A 24,231-nucleotide genomic window follows, 5' to 3' on the forward strand; every position below is an offset into this window, starting at 1 on the left:
ACGTATATTATTATTGTGTTAGTACATGGTGGTACTGCTACACATAAAGTGTATTACCACCATGCACAAGAGCATTGCTATGCCTCATGTATATTGCTCTATATACATAGATATATGTTCACATGTTTTGCACACACATACAGTTTGTAGGGAAAGTAAGTCCCTGGGTCTAGTATCATGATAGGGGCGTAGTGTCCTTAGTTGGCCATTAGAGGGGGGCACTGTAGCACATAGTTAGAGTAGGAGGGGCACAGTGCATAAGTATAGTGTAGCTTCCTGGTACTAGTCAGTCAGGGCCTGGCGCCCGTGCAGCTTACTGGGCTGCCAAGCCAGGAGTCTCTCTACCCCACAACGTTAAGGAAGGGGCCCAGCACAGTACAGCTAGCTAAAGAATTCCTCTAGGAGGAAAGGAGAATGGAAGTGCTATGGATGCAGCTGAAGGAAGTCTGTCCCAGTAGAGCAAGAAGACAGGTCAGCACGGTCACTACACACAAGATGTGGAAAACACCATATGCACTACTCGACGTGGTGCCTAAGTAGGGTCCCACACCATAAATATAGAAGAAAATAAACTTAGGCACTCAACTTATGCAGAGTTTGTTTGTGATTTAATGTAGTCATCAAATTAAAAGTTTCGACCACAATGGACGGCCTTCTTTAGTAACAAATACTTATCAGAGAAGCATGAAAGCGTAGGTGAATGCATATATATATCATCGGCACAGTAGCAAAAGATTCTGTCTAAAGGAGCTGTCTGGACCGGTGTAACTGGTAACTAATGGAAGCCCAGGAAGGACAGCGTGCCGGCGTGTCCGGCAGAGACGCGGAATCCACTGCTAGTCAGACTGACTAGCGGTGGATTCCGCATTTCTGCCAGACACGCCAGCTTCTATACACACAAGATGTGGCAGATCTTTGCCTGGGTGGCAGTACTTAGAACCGGGGCGAAACGGTATAGGACTCCCCCATATGAGGCAAGAATTCCAGATGGAATAGATTTTGCAGGGCCGAAAGTAGCGGTCCAACCCGGGGCTGAATATAAAGAAGGAAAGGACAGAGCAGGGACAGAGAAGAATATGTTGTATGCGTTACCCGAAGGTCCTGTAATTGATCAAGCTGTGCTGACTAAAGAAGTTGTCGCTGAAGTTTACCTGGAGTGTGTCTCATTTATTCCGGAGCCGTCTATGAGGAAACCACCCCCATACCGGGCAAGTCCAGATGGTGCAGAGAGCCATCACATAGGTAACGCAGCGGAGAAATGTGAACTTTTATGGGGAAGGGGCCAGGGAGCCATACAAGGATTAATGTCGGCCATGACTATCACTCTAGCACCCCCTGGCCCTTCCTACAAGGGCAACATACTGTGTGTGTGTGGCAGTTGAGGGCCATCATACTTTGTGTGGGCATTGCAGTTGCTCACCTTTGAATCCAGGAGACAAAAAGCTTAGCTTGTGACTATTGGTAACCTCAGTGACATCACCACAGGTCACTGAAGCAAAATATCCTCTATACACTACACCACACGGGACAAATCCTCTATATACTACACCACACGGGACACCTCTATATACTACACCACACGGGACACATCCTCTATATACTACACCACACGGGACACATCCTCTATATACTACACCACACGGGACACATCCTCCATATACTACACCAGATGGGACACATCCTCTATATACACCACACGGGACACATCCTCTGTACACTACACCACACGGGACACATCCTCTATATACTACACCACACGGGACACATCCTCTATATACTACACCACACGGGACACATCCTCTATATACTACACCACACGGGACACATCCTCTATATACTACACCACATGGGACACATCCTCTATATAATACATCACACGGGACACATCCTCTATACACTACACCACACCAGACACATCCTCTATATACTACACCACACGGGACACATCCCCTATATACTGCACCACACGGGACACATCCTCTATATACTACACCACACGGGACACATCCTGTATATACTACATCACACGGGACACATCCTCTATATACTACACCACACAGGATACATCCTCTATACACTACACCACACCGGACACATCCTCTATATACTACACCACACCGGACACATCCTCTACATACTACACCACACGGGACACAACCTCTATATACTACACCACACGGGACACATCCTCTATATACTACACCACACGGGACACTGTTGTGAATTCTACTCTTGGGCTCCCTCCGATGGTTGTAAGTGGTAGCGCTGCTGTCTCTGAGTCACAGCATTTGTCAGGTGTGTTCACTTTTTGCAAATCTGACTGGGCTATTTAGTCTTGCTTCACCCTTTAGTCAGTGCCAGTTGTCCATTGTTCCTGGAGGATTCACATCTCTGCCTGGTCTCTCCTGCTTTGCAGTTCTTTTCATCAAAGATAAGTTCTGGCCTTGATTTTTTGCTGTCCACATGCTGTGGCCTTATTGTTCAGTTCTTTCCCATGTTTTTTTTGTCTTGTCCAGCTTGGTCTGTATAAGGATTTGTTTAGCCAAGCTGGTATCTCTGGAGATGCAGATATACCCTCCATATCTTTAGTTAGCTGTGGAGTTTTTGTATTTTCTGTGGTGGATATTTTCTAGTGTTTTAATACTGACCGCATAGTACTCTGTCCTATCCTTTCTATTTAGCTAGAAGTGGCCTCCTTTGCTAAATTCTGATTTCAGTCTGTGTATGTTTTTTCCCTCTCCTCTCACAGTCAATATTTGTGGGGGGCTTCCTATCCTTTGGGAATTTTCTCTGAGGCAAGATAGTTTTCCCTTTTCTATCTCTAGGGGTAATTAGTCCTCCGGCTGTGTCGAGATGTCCAGGGAGTGCTAGGTACATTCCACGGCTACTTCTAGTTGCGGTGTTAAGTTCAGGGTCTGCGGTCAGTACAGGTACCACCTTCTCCAGAGTACGTCTCATGCTGCTCTTAGGCCACCAGATCATAACAGTACAACTGGCCAACAATTCTTCTCAGAAGAAGGGAAGGAAAGTGCTGAGCCATTTTTTTCTGTAGTCTGTTGTGTTTTTTTTTCTTCCCTCTTTACCTCTGGGTGGCTCAAGAGTTCGGCGCTGGTATGGATGTTCAGGGATTGGCTTCTCGTGTGGATCAACTTGCTGCTAGGGTACAGGGTATTTCCGATTATATCGTTCAGACTTCGGTTTTAGAGCCTAGAATTCCAACTCCTGATTTGTTTTTTGGGGATAGGTCCAAATTTCTGAGCTTTAAAAATAACTGTAAACTGTTTTTTGCTCTGAAACCCCGTTCCTCTGGTGATCCCATCCAGCAGGTTAAAATTGTTATATCTCTGCTGCGTGGTGACCCCCAGGATTGGGCATTTGCCCTGCAACCTGGGAATCCGGCGTTGCTTAATGTAGACACCTTTTTTCAGGCGCTTGGGTTATTGTATGACGAACCTAATTCAGTGGATCATGCTGAGAAGACCTTGTTGGCCCTGTCTCAGGGTCAAGAAGCGGCAGAATCATATTGCCAGAGGTTTAGAAAATGGTCTGTACTGACTAAATGGAATGAGGATGCCTTGGCGGCAATCTTCAGAAAGGGTCTTTCTGAATCCGTTAATGGTGTAATGGTGGGGTTCCCCACGCCTGCTGGTCTGAGTGATTCTATGTCTCTGGCCATTCAGATTGATCGGCGCTTGCGCGAGCGCAGAGTTGTGCACACTATGGCATTGTCTTCCGAGCGGAGTCCTGAGCCTATGCAGTGTGATAGAATTGTGTCTAGAGCTGAACGACAAGGATTCAGACATCAGAATAGGTTGTGTTTTTACTGCGGCGATTCTGCTCATGTTATTTCTGATTGCCCTAAGCGTACCAAGAGAATCGCTAGTTCTGTTACCATCAGTACTGTACAACCTAAATTTCTGTTATCTGTGACCCTGATCTGCTCATTATCGTCATTTTCTGTCATGGCATTTGTGGATTCAGGCGCCGCTCTAAAGTTAATGGACTTAGAATTTGCCAGACGTTGTGGTTTCCCCTTGCAGCCTTTGCAGAGTCCTATTCCTTTGAGGGGCATTGATGCTACACCATTGGCTAAAAATAAACCTCAGTTTTTGACACAGCTGACCATGTGCATGGCGCCAGCCTATCAGGAAGATTGTCGTTTTCTGGTGTTGCATAATTTGCATGATGCTATTGTGCTGAGTTTCCCATGGTTACAGGTGCATAATCCGGTATTAGATTGGAAATCTATGTCTGTGACTAGTTGGGGTTGTCAAGGGGTTCATGGTGACGTTCCTTTGATGTCAATTGCCTCCTCCCCCTCTTCTGAAATTCCTGAGTTTTTGTCAGATTTCCAGGATGTATTCAATGAGCCCAAGTCCAGTTCCCTTCCACCGCATAGGGACTGTGATTGTGCTATTGACTTGATTCCAGGCTGCAAGTTCCCTAAGGGCCGACTTTTCAACCTGTCTGTGCCAGAACATACCGCCATGCGGAGCTATGTTAAGGAGTCCTTGGAGAAGGGGCATATTCGGCCATCTTCTTCACCATTGGGAGCAGGTTTTTTTTTTGTTGCCAAAAAAGATGGCTCCTTGAGACCCTGTATTGATTATCGCCTCTTGAATAAGATCACAGTCAAATTCCAATACCCTTTGCCTTTGCTTTCTGATCTGTTTGCTAGGATTAAGGGGGCTAGTTGGTTTACTAAGATTGACCTTCGAGGGGCATATAATCTTGTTCGTATTAAGCAGGGTGACGAATGGAAAACTGCGTTTAATACGCCCGAAGGCCATTTTGAATACCTTGTGATGCCATTCGGACTCTCTAATGCTCCATCTGTGTTTCAGTCCTTCATGCATGATATATTTCGGAATTATCTTGATAAATTCATGATTGTATATTTGGATGATATTTTGATTTTTTCAGATGATTGGGAGTCTCATGTGAATCAAGTCAGGATGGTATTTCAGATCCTTCGTGATAATGCCTTGTTTGTGAAGGGGTCTAAGTGCCTCTTTGGAGTACAGAAGATTTCTTTTTTGGGCTTCATTTTTTCTCCCTCATCTATAGAAATGGATCCGGTTAAGGTTCAGGCCATTCATGATGGGATCCAGCCCACATCCGTGAAGAGCCTTCAGAAATTTTTGGGCTTTGCTAATTTTTATCGCCGTTTCATTGCCAACTTCTCCAGTGTGGTTAAACCCCTGACCGATTTGACGAAGAAAGGCGCTGATGTGACGAATTGGTCCTCTGTGGCTGTTTCTGCCTTTCAGGAGCTTAAACGCCGATTTACTTCTGCCCCTGTGTTGCGTCAGCCGGATGTTTCTCTTCCTTTTCAGGTTGAGGTTGACGCTTCTGAGATTGGGGCAGGGGCCGTTTTGTCTCAGAGGAATTCTGATGGTTCCTTGATGAAACCGTGTGCCTTCTTTTCTCGAAAGTTTTCGCCTGCGGAACGCAATTATGATGTCGGCAATCGTGAGTTGTTGGCTATGAAGTGGGCATTTGAGGAGTGGCGACATTGGCTTGAGGGGGCCAAGCACCGTATTGTGGTCTTGACCGATCATAAGAATCTGATTTTTCTCGAGTCTGACAAACGGCTGAATCCTAGACAGGCCCGATGGTCCTTGTTTTTCTCCCTTTTTGATTTTGTGGTCTCGTATCTTCCGGGTTCTAAGAATGTTAAGGCTGATGCCCTCTCTAGGAGCTTTTTGCCTGATTCTCTGGGGTCCTTGAGCCGGTCGTTATTCTGAAGGAAGGGGTGATTCTTTCGGCCATCTCCCCTGATTTATGACGGGTTCTTCAGGAATTTCAGGCTGATAAACCTGACCGCTGTCCAGTGGGGAAATTGTTTGTTCCTGACAGATGGACTAGTAAAGTGATTTCGGAGGTTCATTGTTCTGTGTTAGCTGGTCATCCGGGGATTTTTGGTACCAGAGATTTGGTTGGTAGGTCCTTTTGGTGGCCTTCTTTGTCACGGGATGTGCGTTCTTTTGTGCAGTCCTGTGGGACTTGTGCGTGGGCCAAGCCTTGCTGTTCCCGTGCTAGTGGGTTGCTTTTGCCTTTGCCGGTCCCTGAGAGGCCTTGGACGCATATTTCTATGGATTTTATTTAGGATCTTCCGGTTTCCCAGAGGATGTCAGTTATCTGGGTGGTTTGTGACCGGTTTTCTAAGATGGTTCATTTGGTACCTTTACCTAAGTTGCCTTCCTCTTCTGATTTGGTTCCGTTGTTTTTTCAGCATGTGGTTCGTTTGCATGGCATTCCGGAGAATATTGTGTCCGATAGAGGTTCCCAGTTTGTTTCTAGGTTTTGGCGGGCCTTTTGTGCTAGGCTGGGCATTGATTTGTCTTTTTCTTCCACATTTCATCCTCAGACAAATGGCCAAACTGAGCGAACTAATCAGACTTTGGAAACTTATTTGAGATGCTTTGTGTCTGCTGATCAGGATGATTGGGTGGCTTTCTTGCCATTGGCCGAGTTTGCCCTTAATAATCGGGCTAGTTCTGCTACCTTGGTTTCACCCTTCTTTTGTAACCCTGGTTTTCATCCTCGTTTTTCTTCGGGGCAGGTTGAGCCTTCTGATTGTCCTGGGTTGGACTCTGGTTTACAGGCTGCAGCAAATTTGGGCTCATGTTGTTGACAATTTGGTGTTGTCTCAGGAGGGGGCTCAGCGTTTTGCTAACCGTCGTCGGTGTGTTGGTTCCCGGCTTCGGGTTGGGGATTTGGTCTGGTTGTCTTCCCGTCATGTCCCTATGAAGGTTTCTTCCCCTAAGTTTAAGCCTCGGTTTATTGGCCCTTATAGGATTTCTGAGATTATCAATCCAGTGTCTTTTCGTTTGGCCCTTCCAGACTCTTTTTTCATCCATAATGTTTTTCATAGATCTTTGTTGCGGAAATATGTGGTGCCCGTTGTTCCCTCTGTTGATCCTCCTGCCCCAGTGTTGATTGATGGGGAGTTGGAGTATGTGGTTGAGAAGATTTTGGATTCTCGTTTTTCGAGGCTCAAGCTTCAGTATCTTGTCAAATGGAAGGGTTATGGCCAGGAGGATAATTCTTGGGTTGTTGCCCCCGATGTTCATGCTGATGATTTGGTTCGTGCCTTTCATTTGGCTCATCCGGATCGGCCTGGGGGCTCTGGTGAGGGTTCGGTGACCCCCTCCTCAAGGGGGGGGGGGTACTGTTGTGAATTCTGCTCTTGGGCTCCCTCCGGTGGTTGTAAGTGGTAGCGCTGCTGTCTCTAAGTCGCAGCATTTGTCAGGTGTGTTCACTTTTTGCAAATCTGACTGGGCTATTTAGTCTTGCTTCACCCTTTAGTCAGTGCCAGTTGTCCATTGTTCCTGGAGGATTCACATCTCTGCCTGGTCTCTCCTGCTTTGCAGTTCTTTTCATCAAAGATAAGTTCTGGCCTTGATTTTTTGCTGTCCACATGCTGTGGCCTTATTGTTCAGTTCTTTCCCATGTTTTTTTTGTCTTGTCCAGCTTGGTCTGTTTAAGGATTTGTTTAGCCAAGCTGGTATCTCTGGAGATGCAGATATACCCTCCATATCTTTAGTTAGCTGTGGAGTTTTTGTATTTTCTGTGGTGGATATTTTCTAGTGTTTTAATCCTGACCGCATAGTACTCTGTCCTATCCTTTCTATTTAGCTAGAAGTGGCCTCCTTTGCTAAATTCTGATTTCAGTCTGTGTATGTTATTTCCCTCTCCTCTCACAGTCAATATTTGTGGTGGGCTTCCTATCCTTTGGGAATACTCTCTGAGGCAAGATAGTTTTCCCTTTTCTATCTCTAGGGGTAATTAGTCCTCCGGCTGTGTCGAGATGTCCAGGGAGTGCTAGGTACATTCCACGGCTACTTCTAGTTGCGGTGTTAAGTTCAGGGTCTGCGGTCAGTACAGGTACCACCTTCTCCAGAGTACGTCTCATGCTGCTCTTAGGCCACCAGAGCATAACAGGACATATCCTCTATATACTACACCACACTGGACACATCCTCTATATACTACACCACACGGGACACATCCTCTATATACTACACCACACGGGACACATCCTCTATATACTACACCACACGGGACACATCCTCTATATACTACACCACACGGGACACAACCTCTATATACTACACCACACGGGACACATCCTCTATATACTACACCACACGGGACACATCCTCTATATACTACACCACACGGGACACATCCTCTATATACTACACCACACGGGACACATCCTCTATATACTACATCACACGGGACACAACCTCTATATACTACACCACACGGGACACATCCTCTATATACTACACCACATGGCACACATCCTCTATATACTACACCACACTGGACACATCCTCTATATACTACACCACACGGGACACATCCTCTATATATATTACACCACACTGGACACAACCTCTATATACTGCACCACACGGGACACATCCTCTATATACTGCACCACACGGGACACATCCTCTATATACTGCACCACACGGGACACATCCTCTATATACTACACCACACGGGACACATCCTCTATATATATTACACCACACGGGACACATCCTCTATATACTACACCACACGGGACACATCCTCTATATACTGCACCACACGGGACACATCCTCTATATACTACACCACTTGGGACACATCCTCTATATACTACACCTCACGGGACACCACACGGGACACATCCTCTATATACTGCACCACACGGGACACATCCTCTATATACTACACCACTTGGGACACATCCTCTATATACTACACCACACGGGATGCATCTTCTATATACTGCACCATGCTGGGCACATCCTCTATATACTGCACCACAAATGACAGGCCCTCTATTTACTGTAACACTAGTCACTACTCACGGACAAGCCGAGAGGCTGGGTAGTCAAGAAGTCCAGGGTCAGATACCAAGAGAGATACCAAGAACCATAAACTAAGGGGTGAGAGAAAGTCGTAGCCAGGTTACGATCCAAGGTCAGATTTCCAGAAAGGTAGTGGATGAAGACAAAGGGGCTAGGCAAATGGAAGGTCCAAGGTCAGGCAGCAATACATCAGAGCACAGAAACAAGGCATACAAACTGCATCGAGCTAAGGCTACAACTGTAGCCTTACAAGGTAATAACCAAGGACGGGAGATACCTGGAGGAAACCCAGCATGCCCCAGGCCTGATTGGATGGCTGGACTTTTACTCACAACACTGACAGCTCAGATTGCCTCAGCCTCAGATTGGACAGCTGAGCCATTAATCACAATTTTGACAGCTCAGCACACCCCTGCCCCTGATTGGATGACTGAACTGTCAGTTACTGCATCAAATACACAATAAGTAGTGAAATTGTGACACTACCCCTTCTTTTATGGGGGCTAGGGTTGAGCGAAACGGGTCGATCATTTTCAAAAGTCGCCGACTTTTGGCTAAGTCGGCGTCTCATGAAACCCGATCCGACCCCTGTGCTTGTCGGCCATGCGGTACGCGACTTTCGCGCCAAAGTCGCGTTTCAATGACGCGAAAAGCGCCATTTCTCAGCCAATGAAGGTGAACGCAGAGTGTGGGCAGCGTGATGACATAGATCCTGGTCCCCACCATCTTAGAGAAGGGCATTGCAGTGATTGGCTTGCTGTCTGCGGCGTCACAGGGGCTATAAAGGGGCGTTCCCGCCGACCGCCATCTTACTGCTGCTGATCTGAGCTTAGGGAGAGGTTGCTGCCGCTTCGTCAGAAGCAGGGAGAGCATTAGGCAGGGTCCACTAACCACCAAACCGCTTGTGCTGTAGCGATTTCCACTGTCCAACACCACCTTCGGTGTGCAGGAACAGTGGAAGCTATTTTTTTTTTTTTTTTTCCTCAGCGCTGTAGCTCATTGGGCTGCCCTAGAAGGCTCCGTGATAGCTGTATTGCTGTGTGTACGCCACTGTGGAAACCAACTGCTTTTTTCAAAGCACATATCCTCTTGTTCCTTTCTGCACAGCTATCTTTTTTGTTTGTCCACACTTTTTATTTAATTTGTGCATCAGTCCACTCCTATTGCTGCCTGCCATACCTGGCTTAGATTACTGCAGGGAGATAGTAATTGTAGGACAGTCCCTGTTTTTTTTTTGTTTTTTTTGGGGGGGGGAGATTAAGATTGGCATTTCTGCTACAGTGCCATCCCTGTGTGTGCCATCTCTCACTGAGTGGGCCATAGAAAGCCTATTTATTTTTTCCGTGATTTGTGTTCTAAATTCTACCTCAACACAAAAACACTACATCAATCAGTGGTAGAAAAATATTGGCCTCAGTCAGGGCTTGTGTGCCACTGCTGTGTGTGCTATCTCTCATTCAGTGGGCTATAGAAAGCCTATTTATTTATTTATTTATTTATTTTTTTGCTTATTATTTGGTTTCTAAAGTCTCCCTGAAAAAAAAAATAAAATAAAAAAACAGTGGGAGAGTAATATTGCCCTTTCAGCTTGTGTGCCAGTCTTGACTCCTGGGTGTGCCACCTCTCTCTCATTCAGTGGGCCATAGAAAGCCTATTTATTTTTTTGGTTTTTTTAATATTATTTGGTTTCTAAAGTCTCCCTGAAAAAAAAAAAAACATAAAAAAACAGTGGGAGAGTAATATTGCCCTTTCAGCTTGTGTGCCAGTCTTGACTCCTGGGTGTGCCACCTCTTTCATTCAGTGGGCCATAGAAAGCCTATTTATTTTTTTGGTTTTTTTAATATTATTTGGTTTCTAAAGTCTCCCTGAAAAAAAAAAAAAACATAAAAAAACAGTGGGAGAGTAATATTGCCCTTTCAGCTTGTGTGCCAGTCTTGACTCCTGGGTGTGCCACCTCTCTCATTCAGTGGGCCATAGAAAGCATTTTTTTTTTTTCCTTGATTTGTGTTCTAAAATCTACCTCAACACAAAAACACTACATCAATCAGTGGTAGAAAAATATTGGCCTCAGTCAGGGCTTGTGTGCCACTGCTGTGTGTGCTATCTCTCATTCAGTGGGCTATAGAAAGCCTATTTATTTATTTATTTTTTTTCTTATTATTTGGTTTCTAAAGTCTCCCTGAAAAAAAAAAAAAAAAAAACAGTGGGAGAGTAATATTGCCCTTTCAGCTTGTGTGCCAGTCTTGACTCCTGGGTGTGCCACCTCTCTCTCATTCAGTGAGCCATAGAAAGGCTATTTATTTTTTTGGTTTTTTTAATATTATTTGGTTTCTAAAGTCTCCCTGAAAAAAAAAAAAAAATAAATTAGGTGGGAGATTAATATTGACATTAGTGCTTGAGTGACAGTCCTGCGTGTGTGTCATCTCTGTGATTTTGTGCCACAGAAAACAGAGTGTGTAACATTGTGCCTGATTTTCCTTGTGGTCTCACCAACCTGTTAAGGGATATTGAAATCATACTGAAGTTATAGCTCACCGTGTAAGTTGTTTGACAGCAACAAATAAAGTTACTTTGGTTAAGATTTTAAAACAATGAGGAAGTCTGGTGCAAGAGGTCGTCGTGGGCGTTCATTGTCAGCTGGTAATGATGGTAGTGGTAGTGGAGCATCAGGTGGTCGTGGGGATAAAAATATATTCCACCTAAGTCTGGAGCTGTGGAGCCAGTTTCGTCGTCAGGCTACACAAGGCCTCGAACGCTCTCTTTTCTGGGAGTAGGAAAACCGCTTTTAAAGGCGGAGCAGCAACAGCAAGTTTTGGCTTACATTGCAGACTCAGCCTCTAGCTCTTTTGCCTCCTCTTCCGAAACTGGTAAATGTAAAAGCAGCGCGTCGCTTGTGGATGTTCACGGTCAGGGACAAGTCGCTTCCTTGTCCTCCTCAGCAAAAACTACAACAAGAGAGAAGGATGCAGCAGGCGACACAACGGGTCACTCCATGGAGCTCTTTACACATACCGTCCCTGGCTTAGAAAGTGAAACATTTAACAGGCCATGCCCATTACAAGTATATTCTGACATGGAGTGCACTGATGCACAGCCACAGCCAGAGTACTATGCTGCTCCTTTGACTCAGACCACCACATTGCCCTCTCAGGGTACAGATCCACAATCAGACCCTGATGAGACTATGTTGCCCCGCCACGAACGCTATACCACCGACCGACACAGTGACACAGACGAAGTTGCACACGAGCTCGAAGAGGAGGTAATAGATGACCCAGTTATTGACCCCGATTGGCAGCCATTGGGGGAACAGGGTGCAGGCGGCAGTAGTTCAGAAGCGGAGGTGGAGGAGGGGCCGCAGCAGGCATCAACATCGCAACAGGTTCCATCTGCCGGGCCCGTATCTGGCCCAAAACGCGTGTCAAAGCCAAAACCTGTTGGAGGACAGCGTGGCCATCCGGTTAAAGCTCAGTCTGCAATCCCTGAAAAGGGATCCGAGTCTAGGAAGAGTGCAGTCTGGCATTTTTTTAAACAACATCCAACTGATCAGCGCAAAGTCATCTGTCAAAAATGTTCAACTAGCTTAAGCAGAGGTCAGAATCTGAAAAGTCTAAATACTAGTTGCATGCATAGACACTTAACCACCATGCATTTTCAAGCCTGGACTAACTACCAAACGTCCCTTAAGGTTGTAGCACCCTCGGCCAATGAAGCTAGTCAGCAACGCAACATCCCTTCCGTCACTGTAAGGCCACCATTTTCCGCACCACCGGCAGTATCTGTGCAGGTTTCTTTGCCAGCCAAAAGCAGTCAGGGTCAGGGAACCACCAGTTTTGTAGGAGGAAATATTGCATCTAGGGCACCGGCGGAAACAATACCGTCTCCAACCGTCTCTCAGTCTGCCATGTACACCGGCACACCCGAAAGTTCCACGATCTCCAGCTCTCCAGTCCAGCTCACCCTACATGAGACTCTGGTTAGAAAAAGGAAGTACTTATCCTCGCATCCGCGTACACAGGGTTTTAACGCCCACATAGCTAGACTAATCTCGTTAGAGATGATGCCCTACCGGTTAGTTGAAAGCGAAGCTTTCAAAGCCCTGATGGAGTACGCTGAACCACGATACGAGCTACCCAGTCGACACTTTTTTTCCAGAAAAGCCATCCCAGCCCTGCACCAGCATGTTAAACAGCGCATCGTCCATGCACTCAGGCAATCTGTGAGTACAAAGGTGCACCTGACTACAGATGCATGGACCAGTAGGCATGGCCAGGGACGTTATGTGTCCATCACGGCACACTGGGTGAATGTGGTGGATGCAGGGTCCACAGGCGACATCAATTTAGGGACAGTTGTGCCTAGCCCACGGTCTAGGAAACAGTTGGCTGTAGGCGTTCGCACCCCCTCCTCCTCCTCCTCCTCGTCCTCCTGCAGAAGCTACAGCTCTTCCACAGAACGCAGTCTGCCAACCACTCCATCGGCAGATGACACTGTTGCACACCAGTTGTCCCATTATGGGCCAGCTACTGCCAAGCGTCAGCAGGCTGTATTGGCTATGAAGTGTTTGGGCGACAACAGACACACCGCGGAAGTTCTATCCGAGTTCTTGCAACAAGAAACGCAGTCGTGGCTGGGCACAGTAGATCTTGAGGCAGGCAAGGTAGTGAGTGATAACGGAAGGAATTTCATGGCTGCCATCTCCCTTTCCCAACTGAAACACATTCCTTGCCTGGCTCACACCTTAAACCTGGTGGTGCAGTGCTTATTGAAAACTTATCCTGGGTTCTCCGACCTGCTCCTCAAAGTGCGTGCACTTTGCTCACATATCCGACGTTCGCCTGTACACGCCAGCCGTATGCAGACCTATCAGCGGTCTTTGAACCTTCCCCAGCATCGCCTAATCATAGACGTTGCAACAATGTGGAACTCAACACTGCACATGCTTCAGAGACTGTGCGAACAGAGGCGTGCTGTTATTTATTTGTGGGAGGATACACGGGCAGGCAGTAGGATGGCAGACATGGAGCTGTCAGGTGTGCAGTGGTCTAAGATACAAGACATGTGTCAAGTCCTTCAGTGTTTTGAGGAATGCACACGGCTGGTTAGTGCAGACAACGCCGTAATAAGCATGAGCATCCCCCTAATGCGTCTGCTGATGCAAAGTTTGACGCACATAAAGGAGCAGGCGTCTGCACCAGAGGAAGAGGAAAGCCTTGATGACAGTCAGCCATTGTCTGGTCAGGGCAGTGTACAGGACGAGGTAGCGGGCGAAGAGGAGGTGGAGGACGAGGAGGATGATGGGGATGAGTATATTTTTAATGCCGAACCTTTCCCGGGGGCACAGGAAATTGGTTGCGTGTCACGGCCGGGTTCTGGTTTTTTGAGGGACACAAGTGACGTAGATTTGCCTGCAACTGCCCCTCAACCAATCACAACCGGAGATTTGACAACTGGAACTTTGGCCCACATGGCGGATTATGCCTTACGTATCCTAAAAAGGGACACACGCATTACGAAAATGATGAACGATGACGATTACTGGTTGGCCTGCCTCCTTGATCCACGCTATAAAGGCAAATTGCAAAATATTATGCCACATGAGAACTTGGAACTAATATTAGCAACCAAACAATCAACTCTTGTTGCCCGTTTGCTTCAGGCATTCCCAGCACACAGCGCACGTGATCGTTCTCACACGAGCTCCAGGGGGCAGCAGACTAGGAGTGTTAGGGGTGCACACATCAGAAGTGGCGTTGGACAGAGGGGTTTTCTGACCAGGTTGTGGAGTGATTTTGCTATGACCGCAGACAGGACAGGTACTGCTGCATCAATTGAAAGTGACAGGAGACAACATTTGTCCAGTATGGTTACTAACTATTTTTCATCCCTTATCGATGTTCTCCCTCAACCGTCATTCCCATTTGATTACTGGGCCTCCAAATTAGACACCTGGCCAGAATTGGCAGAATATGCATTGCAGGAGCTTGCTTGCCCGGCAGCAAGTGTCCTATCAGAAAGAGTATTCAGTGCTGCAGGTTCAATATTAACCGAAAAAAGGACTCGTCTGGCTACCCAAAATGTTGACGATCTAACATTCATTAAAATGAACCACAACTGGATTTCGAAATCTTTTGCCCCACCTTGCCCGGCCGACACCTAGCTTTCCTATGAAAAGCTCTTGCCTGTGAATTACTTTTCTAATGTCTAATTTGCTGCAGCTGATTGTACAGCATACGACATGTTTACACCTCCCTAAATGGCAAAACTCCCCACACGGGGCCGTGGTATCGCGACTTGGCGCAAGCACCCGTGAGACTGCTGTTTGTCTGAAGAGGTGGGTGTGCTCGCTTTTGGTTGACGGCATTGCTACTGGGTCCCTCATAGTACAATGTAGTGTCTCTGGCGGTGGTGGTGCGCACCCAACGTCAGACACACCGTTGTAACATGAGGGGCCCTGGGGCGGTCCCGCCGGCCTCAAGAGAGTTCCCCCCTACCCCAGCTCAAAATGTGCTCTACCACGTGCAAAATTATGTCGCACAGCTCCACCAATCTTTAGTCTATTCGCTGACATCATTCAATGTCTGGCACTGACAATACAAATTTGTAGACATCTATGATGCAACTTAAAGTAGTCTGTGTCTGTGTCCTATATTGGCACCATTAAATAGTTACTGCCAAATTACTATGTCAGAAACTCAGTAGATGAGCCCACCCCTGTACCTAAGTATGCCACCTTTTTTTTTGTTTTGGTTGTTTTGCGAGACATTAACATCTATTTATATTTTGGGAGTACTGGGACAGACACTCCTTGCACTACTCCTCCACTCACCACCAAGCTGCCTGTGTATCCATGTAACCGCTGTAAAGCTGCCATGAGCCTATTGTTTGTTATTTTAGGCCTTTGATAGCCTGTCTGCGGTCCCTACTTTAAATACTCCTCCACTGACCACCAAGCTGCCTGCCCGTGTATCCATGTAACCGCTGTAAAACTGCCATAAGCCTATTGTTTGTTATTTTAGGCCTTTGATAGCCTGTCTGCGGTCCCTACTTTAAATACTCCTCCACTCACCACCAAGCTGCCTGTGTATCCATGTAACCGCTGTAAAGCTGCCATGAGCCTATTGTTTGTTATTTTAGGCCTTTGATAGCCTGTCTGCGGTCCCTACTTTAAATACTCCTCCACTGACCACCAAGCTGCCTGCCCGTGTATCCATGTAACCGCTGTAAAGCTGCCATGAGCCTATTGTTTGTTATTTTAGGCCTTTGATAGCCTGTCTGCGGTCCCTACTTTAAATACTCCTCCACTCACCACCAAGCTGCCTGTGTATCCATGTAACCGATGTAAAACTGCAGTATTTTGCTTATAAAAAAGAAAATACTGGAGAGATATCAAATGCAGACATTTTAACATTAAAAACAAAAACACATACAACAAAAAACTGGTACAGTACAAAAATTGGCCACCAGCTACAAAAACTTTCTCCTGCAAGTAGTTAACTGAAAGGTTTTTTTCCATTGAAAACACAGATATGGCATCCACCGAGTGTTGTCCTGTCGCGTCTTCTTTATATTATTGCCAAGAAGCTGCAACTGAATAAAGCTGAGCTTCTACCTTCTGCCTCTTATTAACTGCTTTTTTTAAAAAAAATTGTCCACCAGCTACAAAAACTTGCTCCTGCAAGTAGTTAACTGAAAGGTTTTTTTCCATTGAAAACACAGATATGGCATCCACCGAGTGTTGTCCTGTCGCGTCTTCTTTATATTATTGCCAAGAAGCTGCAACTGAATAAAGCTGAGCTTCTACCTTCTGCCTCTTATTAACTGCTTTTTTTTTATAAAATTGGCTGTTCCGGCCTACTAAAGGTGTCTGTCTGCCCCTGCCTGGTGTTGTCCTCAACTGAATAAAGCTGAGCTTCTACCTTCTGTTCCAAATTACCATTTTTAAAAATGCCATTGGCTGTTCCGGCCTACTAAAGGTGAATGTCTGCCCCTGCCTGGTGTTGTCCTCAACTGAATAAAGCTGAGCTTCTACCTTCTGTTCCAAATTACCATTTTGAAAAATGCAATTGGCTGTTCCGGCCTACTAAAGGTGTCTGTCTGCCCCTGCCTGGTGTTGTCCTCAACTGAATAAAGCTGAGCTTCTACCTTCTGCCTCTTACTAACTGCTGTTTTTTTAAAAAATTGGCTGTTCCGGCCTACTAAAGGTGTCTGTCTGCCCCTGCCTGGTGTTGTCCTCAACTGAATAAAGCTGAGCTTCTACCTTCTGTTCCAAATTACCATTTTTAAAAATGCAATTGGCTGTTCCGGCCTACTAAAGGTGTCTGTCTGCCCCTGCCTGGTGTTGTCCTCAACTGAATAAAGCTGAGCTTCAACCTTCAGTTCCAAATTACCATTTTTAAAAATGCAATTGGCTGTTCCGGCCTACTAAAGGTGTCTGTCTGCCCCTGCCTGGTGTTGTCCTCAACTGAATAAAGCTGAGCTTCAACCTTCTGTTCCAAATTACCATTTTTAAAAATGCAATTGGCTGTTCCGGCCTACTAAAGGTGAATGTCTGCCCCTGCCTGGTGTTGTCCTCAACTGAATAAAGCTGAGCTTCTACCTTCTGCCTCTTACTAACTGCTGTTTTTTTTAAAAATTGGCTGTTCCGGCCTACTAAAGGTGTCTGTCTGCCCCTGCCTGGTGTTGTCCTCAACTGAATAAAGCTGAGCTTCAACCTTCTGTTCCAAATTACCATTTTTAAAAATGCAATTGGCTGTTCCGGCCTACTAAAGGTGTCTGTCTGCCCCTGCCTGGTGTTGTCCTCAACTGAATAAAGCTGAGCTTCTACCTTCTGCCTCTTACTAACTGCTGTTTTTTTTAAAAATTGGCTGTTCCGGCCTACTAAAGGTGTCTGTCTGCCCCTGCCTGGTGTTGTCCTCAACTGAATAAAGCTGAGCTTCTACCTTCTGTTCCAAATTACCATTTTTAAAAATGCAATTGGCTGTTCCGGCCTACTAAAGGTGTCTGTCTGCCCCTGCCTGGTGTTGTCCTCAACTGAATAAAGCTGAGCTTCAACCTTCTGTTCCAAATTACCATTTTTAAAAATGCAATTGGCTGTTCCGGCCTACTAAAGGTGTCTGTCTGCCCCTGCCTGGTGTTGTCCTCAACTGAATAAAGCTGAGCTTCTACCTTCTGCCTCTTACTAACTGCTGTTTTTTTAAAAAATTGGCTGTTCCGGCCTACTAAAGGTGTCTGTCTGCCCCTGCCTGGTGTTGTCCTCAACTGAATAAAGCTGAGCTTCTACCTTCTGTTCCAAATTACCATTTTTAAAAATGCAATTGGCTGTTCCGGCCTACTAAAGGTGTCTGTCTGCCCCTGCCTGGTGTTGTCCTCAACTGAATAAAGCTGAGCTTCAACCTTCTGTTCCAAATTACCATTTTTAAAAATGCAATTGGCTGTTCCGGCCTACTAAAGGTGAATGTCTGCCCCTGCCTGGTGTTGTCCTCAACTGAATAAAGCTGAGCTTCTACCTTCTGCCTCTTACTAACTGCTGTTTTTTTAAAAAATCGGCTGTTCCGGCCTACTAAAGGTGTCTGTCTGCCCCTGCCTGGTGTTGTCCTCAACTGAATAAAGCTGAGCTTCAACCTTCTGTTCCAAATTACCATTTTTAAAAATGCAATTGGCTGTTCCGGCCTACTAAAGGTGTCTGTCTGCCCCTGCCTGGTGTTGTCCTCAACTGAATAAAGCTGAGCTTCTACCTTCTGTTCCAAATTACCATTTTTAAAAATGCAATTGGCTGTTCCGGCCTACTAAAGGTGTCTGTCTGCCCCTGCCTGGTGTTGTCCTCAACTGAATAAAGCTGAGCTTCAACCTTCTGTTCCAAATTACCATTTTTAAAAATGCAATTGGCTGTTCCGGCCTACTAAAGGTGTCTGTCTGCCCCTGCCTGGTGTTGTCCTCAACTGAATAAAGCTGAGCTTCTACCTTCTGCCTCTTACTAACTGCTGTTTTTTTTAAAAATTGGCTGTTCCGGCCTACTAAAGGTGTCTGTCTGCCCCTGCCTGGTGTTGTCCTCAACTGAATAAAGCTGAGCTTCTACCTTCTGTTCCAAATTACCATTTTTAAAAATGCAATTGGCTGTTCCGGCCTACTAAAGGTGTCTGTCTGCCCCTGCCTGGTGTTGTCCTCAACTGAATAAAGCTGAGCTTCAACCTTCTGTTCCAAATTACCATTTTTAAAAATGCAATTGGCTGTTCCGGCCTACTAAAGGTGAATGTCTGCCCCTGCCTGGTGTTGTCCTCAACTGAATAAAGCTGAGCTTCTACCTTCTGCCTCTTACTAACTGCTGTTTTTTTAAAAAATTGGCTGTTCCGGCCTACTAAAGGTGTCTGTCTGCCCCTGCCTGGTGTTGTCCTCAACTGAATAAAGCTGAGCTTCAACCTTCTGTTCCAAATTACCATTTTTAAAAATGCAATTGGCTGTTCCGGCCTACTAAAGGTGTCTGTCTGCCCCTGCCTGGTGTTGTCCTCAACTGAATAAAGCTGAGCTTCTACCTTCTGCCTCTTACTAACTGCTGTTTTTTAAAAAAAATTGGCTGTTCTGGCCTACTAAAGGTGTCTGTCTGCCCCTGCCTGGTGTTGTCCTCAACTGAATAAAGCTGAGCTTCTACCTTCTGTTCCAAATTACCATTTTTAAAAATGCAATTGGCTGTTCCGGCCTACTAAAGGTGTCTGTCTGCCCCTGCCTGGTGTTGTCCTCAACTGAATAAAGCTGAGCTTCAACCTTCTGTTCCAAATTACCATTTTTAAAAATGCAATTGGCTGTTCCGGCCTACTAAAGGTGTCTGTCTGCCCCTGCCTGGTGTTGTCCTCAACTGAATAAAGCTGAGCTTCTACCTTCTGCCTCTTACTAACTGCTGTTTTTTTAAAAAAATTGGCTGTTCCGGCCTACTAAAGGTGTCTGTCTGCCCCTGCCTGGTGTTGTCCTCAACTGAATAAAGCTGAGCTTCTACCTTCTGTTCCAAATTACCATTTTTAAAAATGCAATTGGCTGTTCCGGCCTACTAAAGGTGTCTGTCTGCCCCTGCCTGGTGTTGTCCTCAACTGAATAAAGCTGAGCTTCAACCTTCTGTTCCAAATTACCATTTTTAAAAATGCAATTGGCTGTTCCGGCCTACTAAAGGTGTCTGTCTGCCCCTGCCTGGTGTTGTCCTCAACTGAATAAAGCTGAGCTTCTACCTTCTGTTCCAAATTACCATTTTTAAAAATGCAATTGGCTGTTCCGGCCTACTAAAGGTGTCTGTCTGCCCCTGCCTGGTGTTGTCCTCAACTGAATAAAGCTGAGCTTCAACCTTCAGTTCCAAATTACCATTTTTAAAAATGCAATTGGCTGTTCCGGCCTACTAAAGGTGTCTGTCTGCCCCTGCCTGGTGTTGTCCTCAACTGAACAAAGCTGAGCTTCCACATTCTGGCTTTCGCCCTATACTATCAGATATTAAACTGCATTTGGCCTACTAGTGTGGTTATGCCCTTGAAACAGTGTCTGCTGCTCTTGGGTTTGCTACTCCACTGAACAAAGCAATGCCGCCTGTTTAGTCCTGTTACCAATTTTGAACTGCATTTAGCCTACTTTATTCTTTGGCCCTATATCTGTTTCCTCCTCATCCTGCCCATTGCCCAGCCACTGCTAGATGAGTCTGCTGGTACATTGACCTAGACCACTACATTCCTCTTATACTCTACACAGCCAGAATCTGACCCTGCTGAAAGTAAGGTTCCCCTTCCCGCATGTTATACCACCTTACACAGGGACAGAGAGGAAGGTGCAGATGAAAGTGCAGGTTCCTTCATCAGGTGGGGGGGCATACTCGTTGGCGACGTCACTGGCACAGGGCCCCTCAGAGTACGCAAAAGTGTCGCTGCTGGTGGGAGGCGCCCCCGCCATGCAAACACACATCGCTGTACTTTGAGGGGCCCTGTGCCAGTGCCAATGCGAACGAGTGGGCCCCCCCTGCTTGCTCAGGATCACAGCACTTGCAACGTTGAAGTACTTACCTTTCCCTGCAACACCGCCGTGACGTAGTCCGCATTTCCTGGGCCCACGAAAAACTTGAGCCGGCCCTACTCCCCCCACAACTTTTGCCAAATGACCCCCAATTCCCTATGCCCAACTATTATTATAAAGTTAATTAAGATTGACAAGCTTCAGAAACAAGAATGGATGTTTTTGGCATTAAAATGGGCACTGTAGGTGTTTTCCTGGCCTCCACTCACTGCCGACTATGCTTCCCCATTGACTTGCATTGGGTTTCGTGTTTCGGTCGATCCCCGACTTTTAGCGATAATCGGCCGACTGCACTCGACTCGACTCTGGACAAAATCGGGTTTCACAAAACCCGACTCGATCTTAAAAAAATGAAAGTCGCTCAACTCTAATGGGGGCCACTGGACCACCACATTTCCCAGGAAACCTAAGATTGAAGGCCCTAACCAGACAATTGGCTTTCACGGAACGAGCCGGAACCTTAGATCTGTTCTCGGGTCTGTAGTAGTGGAAGAGGCCAAAGACTGGACTCTATATATCTCCTCTTCCAACTGTGAGGATACCATGAACACCACAATGCCCTGATTAAGAATGGAGGATGGAGGTTTTTGGAGGAGAATCTGAATCAAGGCTTTGTGATAAAGCATCAGCTCTCACATTTTTGGACCCTGGCCTGAACATGATAGAAAAATTGAATCTAGAAAAAATAAGGACCATCTAGCCTGGCGTTGGGTTAATCGTTCAGCTGATTCAGTACAACCTACATTTTTATGATCTGTCACCACCGTGAGTTGATGAACGTCTCCCTTCAAAAATGTCTAAAATTCTTCAAAAGCTAATTTGACAGCGAGAAGCTTGCGATTCCCAACATCATAATTTCTTATATATCCTGTATTTTCTTCTGTATATAAGAGTTAGTAGTAGTATATTAAATTTAACACTTTACATTAGAGGCGAGGATTTCAAGTTTTGTGCCAAAACTTAAAAAATTTGTGGTTTAGTTTTTTGATCAGTAGAGATTTGCCGATCGTTGTGTGGGTTGAGGTGTAAGTGTAGAAAACTGTCAGATGTAACTCAGAGCATCTCTCCTGAGTCCTTGGAAAAAAAGCAATTTAGTCAACTTTTTTGGTAATTTAAACCGCTGTCAAGTTGTGCAAACAGATTTTAGACAGCTGACAGGCGCTGAGGAGATTGTGATTATTTTGTTTCTACTGAAAAGAAGGAACAGATATTGCAGAATAAAATAAATTGACAGACAAAAATTTAATGACTTTACTGCTTCATTCTAAGGAATTCTTCAATTTATAGGGACTCTGTCAGCGCAGAATGACTGTACAGCCGCTCAGTGCATCATGGCGTGGCCAAACCGGTCAGTTCACCATCCCAACTAATTATTTTCCCTCTATCTCTGTCCCCTTCTATTTTGGTTGACAGCTCAGGTTTTATAAAGCCAGAGAAGGTTGAAGGTGGATGGAAAACAATTAGGTTGCTGTTACAATTGTTACCTTTGGAGCTGCACATATTAGGGTGCACTGAATCTAAGCTGCTCTAAAAATGTTGCCTCTTCCCTTACACTTCTATATTTTTAGACTATGGCACATATGTGATCATGACAGTCATGCACAAGAACCAGAGGCCTTTCGAATGTTAATAACCTGCTAGTCTCAACATTTTGGGAATTGTAGTTTTATAAGAGCTGAAGATATATCTGAAACAGACCACTTTGTTTTGATCAAACATTTGCAGAATGAGGAAATTGTATTGTGTGAACAGTGCCACATACAAGTCTTTTATGTGCAGTAATATGCCAAGCAGCCACTCCTGTTGTGAATTTGGATTTTGGGCTCCCCCGGTGGCCGCTTGTGGAATTGGACTTGTCATCCTCTTTCCTGTTTCACCTGGTTCCATCAGTAGTGGGTGTCGCTATTTAAGCTCATTTCTCTGGTGGTTTCTTGCCGGTCAACAATGTTATCTGATGCCTCTCAGTGCTTGTTCCTGCTTCTAGACTACTACTAGATAAGTTGGACTTTTGTCCATGTTTTGTTTTGCCTATTTGTTCCAGTTCACAGCTGAAGTTTTGTTACTGTGTCTGGAAAGCTCTCGTTGATCCAGAGATTACCTTAAACTCTGGCATTAACTCATAACGCCAGAGTAGCAATCCCTGATCAACGAGAGCTTTCCAGACACAGTAACAAAACTTCAGCTGTGAACTGGAACAAATAGGCAAAACAAAACATGGACAAAAGTCCAACTTATCTAGTAGTAGTCTAGAAGCAGGAACAAGCACTGAGAGGCATCAGATAACATTGTTGACCGGCAAGAAACCACCAGAGAAATGAGCTTAAATAGCGACACCCACTACTGATGGAACCAGGTGAAACAGGAAAGAGGATGACAAGTCCAATTCCACAAGCGGCCACCGGGGGAGCCCAAAATCCAAATTCACAACACACTCCCTCCATTGGGATTGGTAGGTTGTGAGTGGTTGCCTCAACGGTATTTCTGCACCTGTGTTGCTGCCATCTTAACTATATGGGTCTACTGCATCCTGATAGTGCATTTGTTTGGAGGCCTAGGTAGGTAAGCATCTCTGCCTCTTTGCTGGTATTTTTTGGTGAGCATTCAGCCTTAGAGCAGAAAGGCCTTAGAGCCCGGACAGGGTGGTCAGCTCCGCAACATTTAAGCTAGAAGCCCAGACGTCCAAGGCCAGCAGGTCAGAAATTGCAGCAGTACAGGAGTGCAGGTGGCTCTATCATGTGGCCGCTTACTACGTGGGCAGATGCCTTTATGTCTGGGTCAAAACGGACAAGGGAACACCTAAAAGTCGTGAAACTGGACAGGGAGGACGCTGTGGTCCCGGACAAGATGACATGACCCGGGAACATGCTTAAGGACTTGAGGGAGAGCACAGTGAAAGTGAAGGATATAAGCTATGTGGAACCCTTTGTCGATGCTGTAATTGATTTGGACATGCTTAGGAAGGAAACCAGTAAAGTTACTCGTTTAAAGTTGGTACTGGATTCTGCCTCTATTTGTGTGCAATCGTCGGAAGTGAGCCTGCAACAGACCAGAGGTGACCCTGATGGCTCCGAGAATGGAGCATGGCAACTTTGTTCCTGACCCTCATGGGTGTATTGACTAAGAGATGGCACGAAAATCCATGTGGCAGAATCCCCTGGCCCGCCTATGGTGAGCGTGTTTGAAAAGAAGACTTCGCCCCATCCCACGGATTACAGAGAAATGGGTGGAGAGGCCAGAAGCGATCCCACCTTGGTATGGATGGGGCCCAGAAGAAAACCCCTGGTGCAGCTGCATGGTGTCATTGCGAGACACGGCA

The sequence above is a fragment of the Ranitomeya variabilis genome, chromosome 1, assembly GCF_051348905.1.
Source record: "Ranitomeya variabilis isolate aRanVar5 chromosome 1, aRanVar5.hap1, whole genome shotgun sequence".
Classification (NCBI taxonomy): Eukaryota; Metazoa; Chordata; class Amphibia; order Anura; family Dendrobatidae; genus Ranitomeya; species Ranitomeya variabilis.